Raw genomic sequence first — 11,877 nt, 5'->3', positions numbered from 1 at the left:
GTTGAAAGAGGCCAAGGAAAAGTTGGCCAAAATTGAAGTAAGCTATGACAAGTCCAAGGTAATAGTGGCTGAGAAAACAAGGGAAATAAAAGCCTTGGACAATAAAATAAAGTCCTTAGAAAAAGAGCTTACTCTAGATAAAACTTTATCTGAGATCAAGAAAATTTTGTGGGCCAAGATTGGCCAATCTATCACTGACCAATGGCAATCAATCTAGACTATACATGAGAAAATAGATTTGATAGGCCAAGCTCAATTTTATACTCAAAAGGCTAGAGCAGTATTGGGAAACATGCCTGAACAGGCCAACAGAATGATTCAATTTTTGAATACTCATACCAAGGAACAGCTGGTAGCACTAGATATCAGGAACGGGACAGATACCATTTTGATAGTGAAGAAGGTGTTGACCCTAAGCAATTTTGTACAGACTCTAGAAATAAAATGTCAAGAAATGCAGGCAGAAATCAATGACTTCAAAATAAAGTTTGCGACATTGTAGAGCAAAGGACTACCCAGCTTATTAACTAGCATTGGAAGGCTGCTAACACATGAACAGTATGCCAACAGGGTGAATAATTACGTCACTAATCAAATTACAGCATCCTCAAGCACCTCAGAAGAATCAGGGCCTCCCTCTGGACAAAGTCTTTAAGATAAATTAGAAAATCTTTTTTACATTGAACATGAGATAAATCACCTTTTTGAGGTACAGCCCAACTTTTATAGATATACTGAAGCTGATGAAACATGGATAAAAATACAAAGACATTAGCTACCTACAGAGGACTGGTGGCAGAGAATGCTGGAAATTCTACCAAGGTGATGTTGTTTCTGTTTCCTTTTTTTGGGCCAGCTACAGGTCAGCAAATTCAAAGGCATGGGCCACCTATCAAAAAAGAAAAAACAACAGAAAGAAAAAGCCAAATTGTGTCTGAGGCTCATTTATGAAAAAATCAAGCACTGATGACACAGCAAGACAACAAGACAACAAACGCAGGAAACATTTACTGTGGCATTTATTTCTCTTATTTACTTCTTCTGAAGAGTTGGTGAAGGAAGTTATTGCATGAAGACTTATCTACAAGATATTTTGTGTCTCATTTTTGTATAAATACCTCCCCATAAAATGTATTTGGGGTTGGTGAGTTTCTCTCTGGACTGCACTGTAAATTTTGAGACTGTCTAATACAAAGGCTGTTGAAGTTCACTGTTGCTGGACCGTCTGAATGTGGATTTAACGTTCTGGGAACCTCTACAGAATTCCTGTGTCTTTCTGTGGATCAATAAGTCACTCTAACCTGTGTTTATGTTTCCTGTGTTTGCAAATATCATATATGTCTCATGATCTTAGTAACAGAGAAAAGGAATAGCCCAAAATTTGTTTAAATACACTCTGTTTTCAATCTCTGCTATTAATTATGTTTTCTTCAGAATCAGTCATAAATATGAATTCTTAGCTGCTCTTGTTTTCACTAATTCTTTCATTTTGAATACTATTTAGGAATTCTTAATTTCTCCTTGATAATATTCAAGCACCTTCCCTCTGCCAGCATGATCAAGGATTCTTGACTGCCCTTGATCCACTGGCTTACATCCCATTAATTTCCAGATTTCAAAATTGTTCCAAGACTGATTATCTTGCTCTGTAGAATTTCCCTTTACCAAAGAAACACTTTCAGCAGTACATCATCATTGACCCCAATTCCCAATGGTATAAACTGTTTTTGACTTGCATCTTAGCTCTATTTGAGATCACCATCCATCAAACTAAAAACCAAACTCTGTGCATCATAACTAGCCTAAAATACTTCAAGACAAAGCTAAATTACAAACAGAGAGCCCTCTTTGGTTGCAGATTGGCTAGAATCTGCAACTAAAAGATTGGTTATTGGTTACCTCAGCCATATTCCCTTCTGGAGGCAGGGAACAACCTCAGTGATAACACATACGAACACACAGTTTCCTTCACGTCCCTCAAATATGCAATTGGGTTACTTATTTTTTGTCCCTGGTTGTATACTATTTATAAACCTTGCAATATTCTTTCATGCTTTTGGCGTTCCGTCAATATATATAGATGTTCCTTTATTTTTATTGTTGTATCTTAGCTATATATAAATTTCAACCAATCCACATCTATAAATACCTCGCATATATCAGACCATCTACATCCAATATCCACAATTGTAATAGGGTTCAATAGGCTCCATCAATTTAGTTAATCCTCCATAGCAAACCTTTATGTCATCCATGGAAAATAACCCCAAATCATATAGCGATGATGGAGAAGTGTGATATATCCTAACATTGAGAAACAAATCAGTGTTTACTTGAGGAAGTTCCTTGGGTACCCATAGTTTCACTATATGTTTGTACCTCAAGGGAACCTCGATGTCACCTATGCTCTCTGCATCAAAAGAACATGATCCCCCTTTAGCAAGAGAAAATTCCATGCATCTACAGAAATTTCTTTTGTTTTTCTCACCTCTAGTTGATGATATTTGTTTGTTATAAACACTATATATCTAACTTTTCTCCACTCTACCTAAACGTTTTCCACTCAATGAAGACAAATCTGACATGTGCCTATTTGGTTGTACCTACATTCCATCGAATGAGAGAAAAAGTTAGTAGATTTATGGCTTGCAACAATCAATTAATAAGAGTTGAATAATTGAATAAAAATAAATTAATCCATAAATATAATATTTGGTTATGGAAATGGGAGTTTTATATAGAAAGAGTTAGGGATAGTTGAGTCTACAATTAGGTGGAAAAGAAATAATTATTCTTTAGTTGCAGGATTTCTATATGTCTCTCCATCTATTTTAAATGATGTTATAAAACTTTGTATTTTGAGATTTATATATTCCTATATGGGAGGAGAAATACCCCTCCCTTGATGTCTTATTATGATAGAAAGACTTCCTATGATTTTAAAGGGCTTCTAGCCGACTCATCAACGCATTTGTTTTATCAACAAACATGTTTGAAATTGACTTTGCATAAATATGCCTTGGGCTATTATACTTTATGGATAAGATGCTTCCTAAGAATAAAATATGGTTTCTAAATCCCTCATTAATCCACTTAAACATGACCATTATATAATTCTTGGATTTGGTTCAGTGTTCCTCATCTTGGTGGTTATCCCTTGATTCTTGCAAGTGTGACATGTGTCAAGGTTATATTTATCTTATGATGACCTTTAGTGGGAATACTTGTGTTATCATCTAGACTGACCTCACGCTGAAGGGAGTCAATGCCAGGGTAACCACAAACCAAGCTTAGCTAAGTAGCTAGCCCTACTAGGCCAGGAGAGGGCTCTCTCCATAAGGATCTCTGTCAAAATGACTGGATCAGGTAAAGGATTTTATGCTAGGTATAGTAACTCGAAATTTTTGAATTTTTTTGGTGATTTCTCAGATCAGGAGGAGCTGGGCAATTTAGGTCTGGGAAATTAGGTTAGAAATGCAGGGTGTTATATGGGGCAAGGCAGGCATAGGCTTTAGCATTTTAAGCTTGATGATGTGAGGTTTTTAAGACTGAGGAAGAGCTAAGAAGGGCATGTGATAATCATGGATCCTTCTTCAACAGTAGAAAACATGAAATGTTTACTGATTTCCCAAGGTAGAGCACTAATACAATGGATTCTAAATATCAAACTTGAAAGCATTCAACTAGAAGCAATGAAATGAATGATAGCATACATAAAACATGTAAACAAATGATCACAAAAGAAGAAACTATACTAAAACTCCATACCATATGGATCCCATAAAAATAACTACAAATCTTATTAATCTCCTTGCCAAACTGCTTACAATGATGTACAATCAAGCTCTGAGCATCCAACTGAGTCCAAATAGTAAAATGACTAAGAAACTACATGATATAGGCCTCCAAACAACTAACCCTAGCCCCAGGGGTTGAATCCATGAGAGGAGGAGCTGTTGCACAAAATACTGAACTGATAGCTAAAGACTAGGGTGGTCAAACTGAATAATCCCTAATATGAAGCAAACTGATTCATTACATGCCACTTAGGCCATTCATCTAATGTATTTACCCTATGTAACAAAAACACACTTTAATTACATCATCATTATGAATTACATCAGTGAAAAATAAAAATCCCATAGGTGAAAAGTATTTTCTGAGAGAAGCAGTGAAACATTTGGCTGCCTATCAAGTGTGTAGCGCTAGTGTCAAGCGTGTAGCACCTAAAGGAAGTGAGCAATACCATCTTCAAGGTGAGTTTTGACTACCTTCCTGGTGTCCAAATCTAGCTCAGGATAGCTCATTGGAAAGCTTATCCTGTCTAGTTTCCAAAAATACCCCTAGTTTCTAAATTGAGTTTTATTTGCCACTTCAAAACTGAAATCTCCCAAGACTATTAAAACGCGCATTGCCTCGCTCCGAAAATAGGCAAAAACTTGATTTTTAGGTGGTTTTTTGCCTTTTCCACCTAGTAGTTTTGACTTTCAAATCTGGAAACCTAGCTTTCTTGAGTTTAAATTATCTTCTCAATCCAATGGTGGTGGCCATTCCTCCAAAATATACCCCAAAAACGTGCGCAGCGCCCTAGGCACTACACGTTTGACTAAGGGACTGATACAAAAATTACCTGATTGTGGAGTGCGCAGTGCCTGAAGGGAGTGCGCAAAAACATCTTCAAGGCAATGTTTGACTACCTTCACGGTGTCCAAATTAGGCATGAGATAGCTCATTGGGAATCTTGTTGGGTCTACTTTCCATAACATCTTGAATGTTTCACTTTGGAGCTCATTTGCCATGTCAAAAGCTTAATCGCCCATGATTGGTCAAAATGTGCAGAGTGAGGCTGCCAAAATGCAGAGTGTTATTTCAGTAAACTTTTAGAGGTCTTCCTCAACTTCCAATTGATCTCATGATAGCTCATTGGAAATTTGTTTGTGTATAGTTATCATTTGACTCATCAAACAAGTCTTTTGGACATTCCATCTAGGAGAAAAATTGATTTTACCAAGGTCACTCCATAAGGGTGACAACTCTCCTTTGGCAAATGATTGTTTGGACATTTCTCCCAAACCATGAGACCTGTGTAAAAACTGGAGGTTTTAATTCTTGAGTTTATGATGGACAAAAACCTCTCTCACGTTTGTCAAATTCATCTTTTCTTTCTCAGGAACATCATTTGAATAAAACCTATCCTAATGTGTGGAACAAGGGATTTGTAGAAATGAAGGGAAATGAAGGGGATGAGGGTCTTCTAATTTCTTGAGAAAATTTTGGGAAGTAGGAGAAAGTGGAATTTCAAAGATTGAGTGAAGGGAAGGCATCCAAAAGGAAAAAACACATGCCTAACCGAGAAAAGTGTCAAATTGTAGAAATAGGCTAGGGTTTGTGGGAAAATGATGAATTTGAGGGATATCAATGATCGGAAGTGTTTAAGAAGGTATTTTAAGGGTAGGGGAAGGTGTATGAGCATCAGGATATAAGTTTTCTTGATGATTTGACCATCCAAGGAAAAGTACCTTCAAAACCTATGAGCCTTACCTATGTACAACTAAAGCACAAACAAGGTGTAAGATGACCCATTGGAACTTGAAATAATGATGACAACTATTTGAATGATAGTACACTCAGCCGAATCGTGACATGGACCAATATTTGAAAAACTTTGGAAGGAATGAAAAAAATCCTAGACCTAATACCTAGTGACCAAATTTTACTTGAAGACTCACTGAAATGACAAAATTTGACTTTGACGACCTAAGACCACTTTGTAAGAGAATGTTTCATTGTTGGTGGAAGGATGCAAGGACTAAATCTCATGGTTTGGGAGAAATGTTTAAACAATCATTTGCCACAGGAAAGTTGCTGCCCTTCTGAAGAGACCTTGGTAAAATCACATTTTCGCCTAGATGGAATGTACAAAAGACTTCTTTGATGAGTCAAATGATAACTAGAAATAAAGATATTTGCAATAAGCTATCATGAGCTCAATTTGGAGTTGAGGAAGACCTCAAAAAGTTGACTGAAACAACACTCTGCATTTTGGTAGCCTCACTCTGCACATTTTTACCAGTCTTGGGAGATTAAGCTTTTGACAGGGAAAATGAGCTCCAAATTGAAACATTCAAGATGTTTTGAAAATAAGACTCAACGAGATTTCCAACGAGCTATCCCACACCTAATTTGGACAGTGGGAAGGTAGTTAAACGTTTCCTTGAAAATGGCATTGTGCACTCCCTTCAGAAGTTCAGTTTCTTCTGGGTTCGGTTGTGTGGTTCTAGTTTATCTCTCAGGAAAGGGTGGAGTGGCTTTTGGTTCACTTTCCTGATTTTCTTCCTCATCCTCCTTAGGGGGAGTTTTGTTATTTGGGAGAACATTCCCATATCGTAGGTTAATCTCCTGAATCTCCACAGCTTAGGTCGGGCATGATGTTTCCCCGCTATATACCTACTGGTCCTGTTTGTTATTCGGGTTCGGGTTCGGTTGAGCAAGTATTTGTGGTTGCCTTGGTGGAGAAGGACGCAATGGTTTTGGTTGAGTAGGCGGTGGAGGAAAAACAATAGGAGGAGAGTTGTACTAGGGCCTCCACCCTTGATGAGGTGCATTCCATTGAGGCTATGGCTGAGCTTAGGAGTGGAACGAATGAGCAACTGGTTGAGCATGGTATTGAGATGGAGATGACCAAGGAGGGGGTGTGGACCAGGATGGATGAGCAAGCGGTCCCCAAGAAGGCATGGAAGTGGCTTGATTGGGGTTGTAATAGGTCTGGGTTTTCCCTTGCATTCCGTACTAGTAAGGTTTGGGTCCATGTGGCCTCCTTTGGTTCATGAAGTAGAGTGGTTCAGTGGCTCCTTCGGCCCCATGGTATGCAACTTTAAGTGCGGGCAATGAAGGGCGCTAATTCATAGAATGTTTTTTTTCACAGATTGAACACACTTCTATAGAGTTCAATGGACATTTGTTCCTAGGATGCCTTCTGGTGCACCTAGGACAAAAGATAGCCAAAGGCCTCTCTGCTTCCTCTTGTTTTCTTTTGATATGCAAGGTATCCATTTGCATGGCAAGATTCTGCCTCATCTTGCTCTTGAAATATTCCAGATAATTCTCAAATTCACTTCTAAGAGATGAACTAGATGAGGATGTACTGGCTAAAGTTTAATTTCCCCGACCTCTCTTTCTGGCTGCCCTAGAATTGTTTCTAAACACACTCTTTATGTCATCATAAGGTAGTTGGTAGATGTCTCCCCCATCCAGCAAATGGAGTGTATCTAGAAGGTCTTCTATAATCCCTCTGAGCAAGACCAACTTTAGAGATTCTAGGTCAAGTGTGCACTTGGCTCTTTTATAATTGACCTGAAACCTCTCTTCATAGTCTTCTAACAATTCATCTCTTCCCATGGTCATTCGAAAAATCTCTTCCTTGGTATCCTTTGACCTACAATAGTCCTAGTATTTATTGTTAAAGGCTCGATGCATCTAAACCCAAGTTGTGATGATGTTGCCAGGTAACCCCATGAACCAGTGCAATGTTGCATCCTTGAGGGTAGAAGGAAATAGTTTCAACTTCTGCTCATCTTTTGCATAGTCATAGGTTCAAAAGAGAACAACAAATTCAAACAAGAAGGTATCAGGATCTTCGGTAGTCAAGCCATGGAAGTGAGGTAAGGTTGAGGGACTTATGTTTTTCATTTTAGTGGCCCCATTGGTCTCACGGATAGGAAAGGTACCCTCTACTCTTTCCCCATTTCCTCTAACGTTTCTGTTTTCAGCCATGGTCTCAGGAGGAATGGTTTCTTGCTCTTCTTTCGCTATAAGATATTCGTATATCTCTGGTGGTTCACCTATAGGTTCTTTGGATCACTACCACCGAAGAAGAGAGAAGGGTGACTCAGTGATGTGGTGGGGGTGTTGGGTAGGAATTTTCTTGAATTTCCTTTGTTCCTACGAGGCATGAAAGGAAATCTCTTTTGGGTGATTTTTGTTTTTTTTTTTCTGCTTGTACCTGTAAAACTAAAATGGATTGAACAACAAATTGCAACTACTTAAATGAACTTGCTGAAATGAAATTGAAGAATTCAAATGAAAGCAAGGAAATGCCTAATCTACTTTGTTGGAATGGAAATTGCAGAATTAAAATGAAAGCAAGAAATAACTAATTTACTCTTGCTGAAATGGAAATTGCAGAATTGAAATGAAAGCAGGAAATGACTAATCTATTCTTACTGAAATGGAAATTGCAGAATTGAAATGAAAGCAGGAAATGAATAATCTACTTTGCTGAAATGGAAATTGCAGAATGGAAATGAAAGCAGGAAATGACTAATCTACTTTTTCATAATTGAAATTTTAGAATTGAAGTGAAACAACTACTCTACTTTTGTTGAAATAAACTACTTAGTAAAATGTTGCAGTAGAAAAAAGAAGAAAGCAGTAATCACAAAATACTCTGACACTTCCTTGGCAACGACGCCAAAAATAATGGTGAGCTCTAGTGTTGCAGCAATAATGCTGCAACTCCTGGGCTTCCTTCTTTACTTTTATCAACCTGGTAGTTCGTAACGAACTTGGAAGCGACGGTCTTGTATGCACAAGTACTAGCTCTTACTACAGGTTGTCACTTAGTCAGTTGGCGCAAGATCGCTAGGAGCTTAAGCCAACTTCTATGGATTCTCAAAAGAAGTTTTCAACTGTGATGAAAGGAAGCTAACTCTACAAGGACTATTCTATTTGCATAAAAAGAAGGAAAACTCAAATGTAACACAAACCCTAGCAAACTCTAGTTTACCTATTAACCCTACTTTTTCAAGAAAAGAGATGAAAAACGATGAAATGAGTGCCATTGAATACTGAAAAGGTAAATTTCATTTATTCAAGCTACTTCTGAAAATAAATGAGAAGAAAACATCTTTTTGTGCTTTTGAGTGTTTTTGTGTGAAATTATTATGCTTGTGATTTATCTAGTTGTGACTGTGCAGAGGTTTGGTGGCAAAGGAAGATGAAGTTGGCTTTGGCAGAGGGTGAGGGAGGTGCGGAGATGTCCTAAGAAGCCCCTAGTACCCTTCTGAAGAATTCCATAGCGATCAGACTTCGAAAAATCACTCACAAGAAATTCTAGAAGAGGCTGTAGGGGATCTACAAGAGGAGGCCGAGAGCTATTTTTGGTGTTTTGAACGTGGAAAAATGGTGGAAAAGGGGAACTGAATTCTAGATGAAGGTGTTTAGGTGTCTAGAACTTGTCAAGGAAGATCAAGAGTGAATGTGATGGTTGGATTTGTTGAAATGGAAAGAAAACAACTTTATGGAGAAAAATATAGAAATTAGAGAAGATTGGAAAAGTGTTGCAAATGACGTGGGAAATTTATGAGAAGTGAGATGATGCTGGCTATTTTATGGACGTATGGTGAGCTGAGGTGTCCTGAAAGAGATATGCACATCTACTTACAAAAACTGATCAAATAAAGGACTAAAAATTGAAATTTCTCTAGCTTGACCTAATTTTTGACCTAAAAAACAGAAAATGTTGAACAGAAACCTATGAACAGAAAATCATGCAGATAGATCTATGGTAAAATAACAGTAAATGATCTAGGCAACTAAATTTGAATCAATATCAACCTTTCCAAATCAAAGTATCACACTAGCAGTTCCATGGAAGAGAAAAAATTGTGCTTTTCATGGCAGAAGTAGTGCCTTGACCTCAAATCATAGTCCTAGGAAGGGAGAAAGGAGATTGGAACCTACTCTTGACCTTTTTGAATCTTATTCTATCACTACAGTAACCTACTTGAGCAATTGAAACAAAAACAACTATACTAACCATCAAAAGCAACCTAATCTAACAAGGTAAAATGAATCTATGCAACATAAATTAACTCATGAACTGAAGCAAAAACATATAAGTACAAAGTAGGAGGTGATGGGAAGCTTAGGTTGGGCCCTAACCCAAGATTTTCAGCCCTTTGTAAGAGATCAGTGCTGGCTCAAAAACTGTTTCATCTTCATTATCAAAAATACCTGTCACATTACAGAAACTGTTCTAAAAAAGGAACTCAAAAATGAGATGAACACAATGCTGCACAAAAGTGAAAAAAACTACTGATAACTAGCTAACCTACTGAGGCTCTAAGCCTCCTTATTTATATAAATGGAGTCCTCCAACTGCCCTCCTAAAATCAAGGAACACAGCTTCCTAGAACTGGAGATAAACAACAGTCCTACTTTACTTGCTCGGCTGACCCTTGGAATCATCAATGTAGATATTTGTGCTCTGAGTTGCTGATGGAGGATTCAAGGAAAGGGGTCATAAATGAAGGAGAAACCCCCCCTACAAGTCCTCTTCCCTATTTTCCTTGATTTTTGGCTGCCATTTGCTCATAAATCCCTTGACTTTGTCTCAAATTGACTAAAAAATCTGCATAAGGTACATATTAGGCTACATGGCAAAATGACTATAACCCAATTCACTCTATTAGCATAAATATATTCAAAAACATGAAATAAAATAATGAGAATGGTGGATTAAGTTGAAATAAGAGGCAGAATGAGCCCATTTAATTACCTATTTCTAGGGCTCATCATCACCCCCCTACTGAATGGGTTTCTCATCCTCTGAGAAACTAATCTAACTCTTCATCCTTGATGGCTCTAAAAGATACCCTGACATCCCAAGCCTCTGATGTGATGTCTTCCTCTTTATCATGGAATCCTACTTTCCTATCCACTTCTTCCCACTGTTTTTGTTCTTCCTCCTCTCTTACTCCTTCCAGCAGTCCTAACAACAGTGGAGGACTGAATTTAAGGCAAATCCAATTTTCCTTCAAGCTTTGCATTGAGTGCTTATACAGGGGCACTCTTCTCATGGCTTCCCTCATCCTGTTTGGGGAGTGATACTCCCTGATCCTTAGGCTGTGTGGCAAGGTATTCCACCTTCTCATGCAAGCATGAATGCAGTCATCCCCGAACAATATCTCCATGTGATCGAAGTGAGCAATATCCTAGGACTTCTTATTAATATAGTCTGGGACAACTTGAGGATTAGCTGCAAGGTGTTGGAGGGAATAGATGAGGGCTAAGGGGTCTGCTAGTTCTGCTCTAATCATCAAGGGCTCACTCAGCCTTTTTGTCATCATTTTTTGGATTTCCACTACCCTTTTCTCTTCAGGGCTCATCCGAGATACCATAGCCATCAGCTGCAAGTCTCCCAATGCAACATTTGGATCCCACAAATTCATGTTAGTAAGTGCCATGTTGTGCATGTAAAATTCTGCTAGCTTTGCTTTATCCTCAACTGAACTATGATCACATAAATGCATGAATTGGCCATAATCTTGAAAAGGTATTTTGCCCCTCTGTGCCAGTGTCTTAATTTGAAATTGGAGTGACTGATATTTGAGGTACATTGCATATGATTTGGCTAGCTACCTGCACTGCAATTCCTCCATTACCCAGATGGCCATGCAGGCTAACTGGGCTTCCTTTTCCTGTGGCTGCCTTTTTAAAATGAGCACTTCATTTTCTGCATGGGATTATTTTTCCTGATGTTTTTTCATCAATTTCTCGTTGCCTATCTGGGGTTCCCCTTCCCGTTGTTGTCTTTTTAATACCTCACTGTTTGTCTAGGGTTCCTCTTCCTGTTGTTGTCCTTTTAAGATCGACAACTCCTTTCCTCCTTGAGGTTCCCTTTCTTGTAGTTGCTTCTTCAACATTTCATTTTCTTCCTCCAATTGAGCTCTTCTAATGCTTTCTGTATGCCTGACCATGCTCAATTCTTTGCCCATATCTCTCAACTTGTTTTCCATATGCCCAATGTCTTCTACCCCTTTTGATTTGAAATATGCATCCATGTATGGGTCCTGACTCTTTCCTTTTCCAGCTCGA

This window comes from Pinus tabuliformis, chromosome 7 (assembly GCF_031772625.1).
Source record: "Pinus tabuliformis cultivar Carrire ecotype Pingquan chromosome 7, CPIR1, whole genome shotgun sequence".
Taxonomy (NCBI): Eukaryota; Viridiplantae; Streptophyta; class Pinopsida; order Pinales; family Pinaceae; genus Pinus; species Pinus tabuliformis.
The sequence above is the reverse complement of the archived record's forward strand: the minus strand, read 5'-3'. Positions refer to the sequence as shown.